Genomic DNA, 10,640 nt, shown 5'->3' on the forward strand with positions numbered 1-10,640 from the left:
TCACATAGGTTATACTCAACTTTTCCTTAATAAAGTTAGTGATGACTCTAAAATCAATTGAATAGACCTAGGTACACATTTTTGTGCGTACAGGTTTTTTGGTGACTCTGTTGGGGATATCCCTAGAGAGTCAAACGTATGTTTCTTTTGAGTTGTTTTAGTTAAGATAGGAAAGAAAAAGGCTTATCCAGAAGCGAGTTGGAACAGAAAGGTAGGGTTAAGGTTATCTCGTGCACCCATTAACTTAATAATTGAAATGGAGAATACACCAGCTAGTTCTCTTCAAGGATCTCTGCCACTAGCATCTTTGCCAATTGTTAGTTATCCACTTATCTTTCAAGATGAACAATCACTATCTAGCAATGGACAATCTCTCTATAGAGGTAGTCAAAATCTGATATCACTTCCAGCCGGATCGAAGGAACTAATGAGACAAGCAATAGAGAGGATGTTTCAAGAAATGCTGCCCAAATTCATGAACATGTGGCAAGGACAACTATCTCAAGCATAATCCATTTCACTACCATCACCAAGGTTTGATCTTAACGTACCTACTCCACAAACCCAACTGCCTACTAGGAATTTCACACACCAATCTACCCAACTACATCTTCCTATACCAACTTAGACTCTAAGCCAACCCATCTCTTATATCGACCCGATGTACATGGCTCAACCAACCGTTCACGAATCACACTATAACCAAAACCAATACACATCCAAATCCATGTTCACCCCAAATCTATCCCAACCGATGAGCTCCACACCATTCATGTCCCCTCCTCCATATATCACACAGGCACCACAACCTACCACCTACATGAACACCCAAAATCAAATTCCTATAATCCAAGATCAATACCAAGGCTCAATGGCAGATAGATTGAAGAAGCTTGAGGAGGCATTACCTAAGATCAAAGCAGATGAGTTTAACTTAGATAGTCTATGTCCATATCCATAAATTAGGGTTCCACATTATTTTGAGTTTCCTAAGATGGAGAGATATGATGGAACTGGGTATCCTAAAGCCCATGTGAAGATGTACGCTAACTACTACTTGCAGTCTATGGGGATTGAGCCAGAACTATTAGTCCAATTATTCCAGAGAAGTTTAAAGAGTACGACACTGACCTGGTGGATGAACATAGATGCTCAGAAGATAAGGACTTGGGCTGAACTTGCAACAACTTTTGTGACCCATATTTCATACAATAAAGACATCCAGATGGGTCAGAGACAATTGGAGGTCCTCAAACAAGGTCCAACTGAAACATTCACCGAGTATGTAACCAGGTGGAGACCAAGGCAGCTCAAATTCTAGACAGTCCATCAGAGACAGAAGAAATTTGAATGGTGGTAAAAAGTTCGAACTCCGAATATACAAATCGATTGAGTCTCAGCTATCATCCATCTTTTCTGGCTTTGGTTTCGGCAGGGACTCAAATTAAAGATGCTTTAGCTTATGGAACTATGACCTCAATTGTATCTTTAGGTTCAAACGATGCTTAGAAGAAGAAGCCACCTTCAGTTACTGTCAACAAGCAGAAGGACACACACGTCGTTGCCACACAAGTACAATCTCAGCCACACACACAAATCCAAGCAAAGGTGACAAATCATCCTTCTTCTAATAAGGTCATTTTCCTTCCAAGAAAGCAAGACAGGGGTTTTCCCAGGCAACAGAGGTAGTTCACAAAATTGGGCTACCCATTACAAGTTGTTCTCAAGGCTTTAGTCCAACAAGGCATGCTTACTTTAAAGCAGCCAAGGCCTCCTCCAAATCCACTACCATATTGGTATGATGCTTCTAAACATTGTGATTTCCATCAGTCTATTGGACATCCTACAGAAAAGTGTGGAGCTCTCAAGTATGTGATACAAGATTTGATTGAATCAGGGAGAATTGATGCATCATATCTTGATACTCCAAATGTTGCGATGAATCCATTACCGTACTATAATAGAGAAGTTCACACATTAGAGCCTGTCAAGAAAAGTTCGGCCTCATTTATTACCCCACTTGAGCAAGCATCCAAGGTTAGTGCCATGTCACTCTTCAAGCTGTTCAATTTTCAAGATGCAGTTAAAGATTACAAGGCAAAGACACAAGCAAGACCTAAGGCTATATCGTTGGATGAAAGAGTGACACCTCTGTTTGTTAAAACACCAATTAAGACGGCATTGTCACCAGTTCTACCTTTGTCGCATGTTTTAGATAAGGAGTTCATTAAGACCCAAAGATGAGGTATATATTACACCATTTTCTCTAAGACAATTGAAGGATTGTGAGCCAAGTTTGTTAAGTCTATGTTTGAACTGGGTAACCAAGATACTCATGACATCTCCCTAATAGATGATGCAGAAGATTATGGTATTGAGCTCTTTGACATGTTTTGTCCTCCTATTTTTGATGAAGAAAAAGATTCCATTTCTGCTATCAAGATCACTTCACTAGAATACAATAAGTGATGCTTTCGCAGTACTTTTCTCTGAAGACCAGCTTATAATGGGTAAGCTGGATTCCAATGTTAGGCGTTTTAAGAGTCTTACTCCTAGTCTCGAAAACTTGACATCTTCCTCACACTTGGAAGATCAGATGCCGAGCTCAAGAAAATTGAAGTCATTTGCTATTGCAATATTATGGCAGGTTATTCTTCTAATGACCTTATTGGTATTTGGTGAACGGGACTACTCTATGTTTATCTCTTCAAGATCTAGCTCTTATCAAACCCAGAGTGAGTTGACAATAGAGAGGTTGGGAAACACTACCAACCATAATCATATGAAATGGCCATTTGGTCATCACCATCACTTTCAAGCTAGGGGCAAGTCTATGTACTCATGTGTGTTTGATGGCATTCATGCACTAGACACATGATGGAAACTTGACTTCTTAGGGGGTGTGGCATACAAAACACAGAGCGTCAAGAAGTTTGATATGTTGTTCATGGAGGTACCACATCATTCAAGAAATTCGTCACTCATGCATGGAGCTGCAACATTGGTTAAGGGGTTCCGGATCAATTTCTCTCATATATTTGATCCTGGTCCGTTGCTTGGCACATATAAGTTTTCTACTCTCAATTAAATTGTTTTGATATTCTATTTGATGCAACAAAAAAAAAATTAAATATTTAAAAAATCCAAAAAAAATTCAAATATTTCCAAAATCCAAAAAAATCCAGATATTTCAAAAACCCAAAATAAATTAAAAAAATTTCAAAAAAAAAAAAAAAAAAAAAAGGTTTCCAAAATCCCACAAATATGATTTACACGCTTGCCTTAGTTTAAGATGATTGAATGACTTGTGCAGGTTATTATGATCTCCTCCCCTTGACGATGAAGAATGAATGGGCATATGAAGCTGCTGAGTCCATTCTTTGTCATGAGAAATCTGAGGATTGAGAGACACTAGTAATTGTGGAGATAAAGACCATCAACCGTGGCACCATAGATGAACCACATTATGTGCAGATTGGTATAACCTTGATCCCTTCTGAGCGTATGTTGGGAACCCTAACTCAGCCAGTGTGACAAGCACCATGACCACTAGGTTTATGCATGCAAACCGTGTTCTATAGGCATATATTTATTTTAGTAGTTTTCTTATTATTAGAATCTTAATATAGTAGGATTCCTTATTTAGCATATCTCAACCATTATATAAGGTTGCTTTAGGTTGTAATACGGAGGATAATAAATAATATCTCTTTTAAGCCTTATGGTTTGGTAGTTAGATCTTCTAATCAAAATATCAAAGGTGGTGGATCGACCAATCAAGCGATCAATTGTTCTATGTAGGATCTAGATCCTATCATTTGGTTTCAGAGCAAGGTTCGATTTATTTTTTCGGGTTTCATCATCATGACAGTGAAAGAACTTGAAGAACTCACTAGCCGCCATAACACCACTCTCGCAAATCATACCACTGCTATTGACAACAACACCACCATGCTCACCAACCACACCACCCTCATCAACGACCTAACCACCAACATGCAGCGCCTCTTAGGAAAGTTAGATGACGAACTCCTTCAACCCAAATTCATCTAACACTAATCCAATTCAGCAAAGACAGCACCAGCAACCCATCATCCAAGGTTGACCGTTACGCCTTGATTTTCCCCGATTTAAAGGAGAAGACCCAGTGAGTTGGCTATTCCAGGCGAAGCAATTCTTCACTTGAAACCCTATTTATGAGGAGCAGAAAGTGATAATGGCGTCTATTCATCTTAAGGGAGACGCAATAGCATGGTATCGGTAGCTAAATCAGTCCCTCGGCGAACTTACTTGGAGATAGTTTTCTACGTCTATGTGCAAAAGATTTGGCTCCAGGAAGCATATTGATCCCATGAGCTCTTTGTCAAAACTAACTCAACAAGGTACCGTTCGCGAATATATTACCAGTTTTGAGACTCTTATAAACCTTGTACTTGGTATTCAAGATCAACATCAGGTTAGCCTTTTTGTGTCCGGGTTAAAAGCTGAGATTCAAGCTGGAGTTCGTATTCACAATCCTTTAAGCCTTAGTCATGGTATTGACCTTGCACTCAAGCACGAGGATGCAATCAAGACCACAAACACATCACTATCTCACAGCACCAACAGACCTCCTAACTGTCTGTACCATCGACCCCCTATTCCATATCCATCCACTAAACCTAATGCCACTACAAATTCACTTCCTACAGGGGTTAAAAGACTGTCTTGGGCAGAACAACAAGAAAGGCGTGCTAAAGGCCTATGTTTTAATTGTGACGAAATATACAAGCTAGGTCACATCTGTCAAAAGCCTCAACTCTTACTTATGGACGCTGCATACCAGGTCTACGATGAAGAATATCATGATGCAACCACAAACGAGCCACAAGATGATGGAGCAGTAGAAATCTCACTATATGCTCTCACAGGCACCATGAGCTCAATTACGATGCGTGCTATAGTTTACTGCAAAAGTAAGCCCTTATCAGTCCTCATGGACTCGGGGTTTACCCACAATTTCATACACCCAAGTGTAGTTCGCAGCTGCGGACTTTCTATCACACAAAAATAGACGTTTGCTGTAATGATGGCTAATGGAGGATTTTTACAGTGCCATGGCTCGTGTTTGAACGTCATGCTCATCCTTCAAGGTTACATATTCACTACAAATTTATGTGTTTTAGACATTAAATGATGTGACATTGTATTGGGCACACAATGGTTATGCTCACTAGGTCGAATCACTTGGGGCTTCAAACAACTCGTCATGCAGTTTAACAGCAAGGACCAGTTCTACACAGTTATTGGGACGGGATCTCCAATAGCCTATCTGATTGATGGCCCAACTATGTGCAAGGCTTTACAGCAGGAACAACATGGATTTCTTTAAGAGCCCAAAATTGTAGTTTTAACCCCTTAACAATCATACTTTTAGACCAATTATGTGAGTAATAAATAAAAGTTAACATTGATTACGTGTTTTTATGCATTTCAGGCAGTAAAGTCCATTATGTGTAGAAATGTGCCACTTTAACGAGATAAAGGAGCAAAGGTCGGTTGCTAAGAAGTTCTGTGATTAAAGGCCAATTTTCAAGAAGACAAAGCCTCTGTAAAGCCCGGTCAAAAGATGAAAAGTCAAAGTCCACGCGGGCAGAAACAGTGCACAAAGTCAGTAGAACTTTCGAAGACCATATCTTTGGACTCAGACCTCAGAATTGGGCCTACCTTACGTCAAAACGACCGGCTCGGAAAGAGCTTTTCAATGGTCTAAGCCTTGACCCAATCAGAGGAGTAAAAGTGGACGAAAAGTCTAATGAAGCGAAATCCAGCTGAAGAGCCCTTTCCGGACTAAAAGAATTGGGTTTTGGGCCCGATTTTCCGGCGCAAAACATGGTTCCAAGCCCATGCACGATTTTTGGATCTGAAGCATATAAAAACAAAAGCTTAGCTCTTTGTTAATGGTAGCTAATTAGACCCAAAACTATAGATAATTCTAGATCTAGTTTTAATTGTTTTTAATTAAGTTAGTCTTAATTCAATTCTTGTTTTAGATTAAACTCTTAAATCATTGTTCTCATCATTAGATAAATAAAATAGTAGATTCTTGCTCATTTCAATTTTTGTCATTTACAATTATTTCTAAATTCCTTTATTACTTGTTATTCATTTCCTAGTTATTACCTAAGATTTCAATTAATGTTTAGACAAATTGCATAAAGATAGAATTTTTATATGATGTCTAGTTTTAATTCAATGGGAAATGATAGTTGTATGAATCAAGGCTAAACCTCCATTAGAGGGGTTGAAGAAGCCTTGATGAAGCTTGATCTTTGTTAAACTTAGAAATCGTCGTGATAATTATTCCACTCTAGAAACGATTAATTCACCAAGAGAATGGGTTTAATCGCTCACATGCTAGTTATGAATTGGTAGAAATGCCATGTATAATTAGGGATTAGAATTACTATTTTGATATGTGAAGCATTCAATTTGGATCACTTAATTTAGTCTCTTTGTTAGTAGGATTAAGTCGAAGTTAAGGTGGATTCAATTCCCTTTAATTCTTTATCTAGATTCACTTAGCATTCTCTCATTTCGTTATTCGTAACTTGTTATTTGAATTCACCTCGTAGTATAGAATTCCCCTCGTAAATCTCTCACTAGACTTATGATTGATTAGTTGACACGAAACCATCGCATGCTAAAGAACTAGGAGTGGAACGAACTTCCTACTCCACTATATCTTAATTTGATTGAGAGTAGAAAACTTTGATAAATTAGATATATGAAAATAGTTATAGTTTTACTTACGTTTTGAGTTTTATCGTTCATTTCGTAGGTAAACTATATCTTTTTACGTTTATCAAATGGCACCGCTGCCATCTTAGTTCCCTTTAGCTTTGGTTTTATAGTATAATTAGTCATTTTTAAGTCCCATTAAACCCACCCACCCTTGTTTGATTCATACTGTGGTTGTCCATTTCAGCATTGAAAAGTTCCTCGAAAAATTACACGAGCACACCTACGCCCAAACGGAGCGTACATGCACCCAAACGCCTGGAACCCTGAGCGCGACCCGCACTCAAACACTATAACTTGAACTTACACGGAGCGCACCTGCGCCCAAACAGAGCACACCTGCACCCTCTGCTGAAATTGTCCGATTTCCCCAGGTTTGTTTCAAACTTTCCATTTCTTCAAGTTTTCAGTGTTCTAACTTGTTATATACACTGAACACGCGTAAACAAGACGCTATTCATAAGCGAAGCAAGGACGCAATCAGGTATTCCTTTCTTCCACACCTCGCATTTTCTGTTAGAGGTTTATACTAGAATATCAAGATTGTTTGGAGTGTTGTCGTGTTTAGACTTAGACTTGCATGAGATTAAGGTCTGGCCGGAGAAAAACACCGAACGTAATTAACCGTCAACGTCAACAAACACGTCTATCTAGTATACCAATCACTACACCTCTAGCTACTATTCCACACACCACACCTGACATAATGGCTGAAGAAAGAGAGACTCCTCTCTCCGACTTTTACAAAGCCTTGAGCGACAACCCTAAATCTTGCATCGTTCTAGCAGACCCAGTGGGGGATTTTCGAATCCCCCCAAACATATTTAATTTGTTACCCCTTATCAGCACATGCGTAGGATTGAACAAGTCCTTACAACATTCCACCATCCTACGGTTGGTGCGGAACAAATTAAACCGAGGGTATTTCCCTTCACCTTAGTCGATAAAGGCGCCTTGGTTAAATGCCCAAAGCCCTAATTCTCATGGACTCGTGGGCTAAACTTGTTCACTATTTATGGAACATTTTTACCCACCCCTAAAGATGGATGAGATGCTTTCCAAGATTTATTTCTTTCGACAAAATCCTCATGAATCATTTTCAGAGGCTTGGAATCGTTTCACCGATCTCCTTATAGAATGTCCACATCATAACCTAGCGAAAGGCACGTTAGTTTGTGCCTTTTTCAAAGGACTTCTACACCACCATAAAAAAGTCCTTGACATAATGAATGGGGGTAGTTTCCTAAGTAAAGGAGCCTCGGAGGCTTACAAATTTTTAAAAGATCAAACTAAAGCGCAATAATAATTGGGGTAGTGATGATATCCCCCGGCTGCCGGTCTACCGCTTCAACAGCTTAAGGCACGATATGTTTGAGATGAAACCCAATCCAGAACTTAAAAATTTAATTGAATCTCTAACTAAAAAGGTAGAGGCTATTTCTGTTCAACAAAAGCCTATCCCCGTCATGAATGTCAACTCCAACCCATGTAATTTCTGTTTGAGTCCTGAGCACCCTGACTCCTATTGTCCTCTCACCTATGAACAACAACAATCAGAGCAAGATAATGTTTGCTCCATTAATAGCTATCCTATTCCTAATGCCCCATGGTGACAACATCCCAACATTAGTTGGCGAAACAATCAACAAGTTACACCTCCAGGGTTTAATAACCAAAATGTTAGGCAAGCAAACAATTATAACCAAGCTCCACCTAGACAAGGACAAGGTCAGGGGAATTATAATAATTATAACAACCAAGCGCAACCACGACAAGGTCAAGCAGAAGGTCAGGGTAATTATAATAGTTATAATACCAATAGAGGTATCGTTCCGGTTAACAATAATAACTATCACACCCCGCCCATAAATAATCAACGTGAGATAGTTCCAGTCGCACCACCTGTGACTACTACACCTACACAACCAGATCGTTTCGACACCTTTATACAGGTTACCCAACAACTTTTCCAATCAATGACTCAATCAAACCAACAGATCTTACAATCCATAAATCAGGGCATACAACAGTTAGCCCAAGAGAAAGCCCAACCAAAAGGCGTGTTTCCAGGTTAAGCAATATCAAACCTTAAAACAACAAACATAGCCTTTAAGGTAAACGGTAATACTAGTACGAAAACTACAACCGTAAGTGCGCTAAATGCCATCACCACTCTCCGTTCTGGTAAAGTGGTTGATAACAAAGTAACTATGCCTATAGTTACCCCACCAGTAGTCCCTACACCGGATATCGAACTAGATACCGAAATAGAAACTGAAGAGCCTACCACTGTAGAGGTACCAGTTAAACCCCAACCTAAGAAACAAATACCCAAGGTTAGACATCCAGTTGAGCCATACGTTAAATATAGAGAGAAGCCACCGTTTCCCCAGAAATTAGCCATGCTAACCAGGGATACAAAGTTTGAGGAGATTAGGAACATTTTCAAAAATCTAACGATAAACCTTCCTTTTCTCGAAGCTATTAAAAAACTACCTAACCACGCTAAGTTTCTTAAGGAGCTGTGCACTACTAGGCGCAAGACCAATATACCTAAAGACGCCTTTCTAACTGAACAGTTCCCAACTTTATCAAAAAATAATGGAATTGTTAAGTACAAGGACCCTGGTCGTTCTACTGTAAAATGCACCTTAGGAGAATCCCACACGACGACCGCTTTATTAGACCTGGGGGCTAGTGTTAACTTACTCCCGTTTTAATTGTATAAACAAATAGGTCTACAAGAAATGCAACCTACAAAAATGACGTTGCAGTTAGCGGATAGGTCTATAAAGTATCCTAAGGGTGTAGTGGAAAACCTGCTTGTTAAGGTTCATGATTTCTACTATCTTGCTGATTTTGTTATCCTTGATTCAGAAGTCGCTAACAACTCTGTTCCGATCATCTTAGGGCGCCCCTTATTGGCAACTGCCAATGCGCTTATAAATTGCTGCGATGGTAAGATGTCCTTATCTTTTGGCCATCTTTCTATTGAGGTAAATGTTTTTAAAATGATGAAACAGTTACCAGAATCGTCTATAGATGGGGAGGTTAGCATGATTGAAAGCTTAGCTCAAGATTATTTTAATAACACGTTTCCCGAAAACCATATGTATAAATTCCTTTTTTTGGAACTTCAGATTTTGTAAATGACTCCTACTTAGAGGAAGTCAACACCATCCTTGAGTCTACACCAATTGTAGACCCTTCGGTTGCTCCATATACTCAGTATGAAGACTTGCTACCTAAGCAAGTATTCATTACGCAAGATGAGGACCCTGACGAAACAACTATTGACTTTCCTTCCACCCCGGTGCTTAAACCTCTTCCCCCGGAGTTAAAATATATTCAACTTGATCCGGATGGTAGTCATCCGGTAATTATATCATCTCTGTTATCTAAGGATGAAGAAACACGTTTAATCAGGGTGATTAGGGAACATCGGTTTGCGATTGGTTGGTCCCTAGCCGACATTAAGGGAATTGACCCTAATGTTTGCACTCATCGTATCCATTTGGAGGATAACGCGAAGACTTCTCGCGAACCTCAGCGTCGCTTGAACCCTGCTATGAAAGAGGTGGTTAGGGAAGAAGTCTTACAATTACTCGATGCGGGTATCATATACCCAATCTCCGATAGCGAATGGGTAAGACCCATTCATGTAGTTCCTAAGAAATCGGGGGTTCCCATGGTACGTAACGCTAAGGGTGACTATGTTTTCACACAAGGTCCTATGAAATGGAGAATCTGTATTGATTACAGACGTTTAAATGCTATGACACAAAAGGATCACTTTCCTTTACCTTTTATAGATCAGATGCTCGAACGTCTAGCTGGTCATGCTTTTTATTATTTTCTGG

The 10,640-nt window shown here is 39.4% G+C and overlaps 1 non-coding gene across 1 annotated transcript; it reads right to left on the minus strand.

The window, feature by feature from the left end:
* Positions 1 to 7,831: 7,831 nt before the first annotated feature.
* LOC147525083 (small nucleolar RNA R71) lies at positions 7,832 to 7,935 on the minus strand. The gene has a single exon (XR_015206568.1). It is a non-coding gene; the product is annotated as a small nucleolar RNA R71 (small nucleolar RNA).
* Between the last annotated feature and the right edge of the window lie 2,705 nt (positions 7,936 to 10,640).

This window comes from Coptis chinensis, chromosome 1 (genome assembly GCF_015680905.1).
Source record: "Coptis chinensis isolate HL-2020 chromosome 1, ASM1568090v1, whole genome shotgun sequence".
In the NCBI taxonomy this organism is placed as follows: Eukaryota; Viridiplantae; Streptophyta; class Magnoliopsida; order Ranunculales; family Ranunculaceae; genus Coptis; species Coptis chinensis.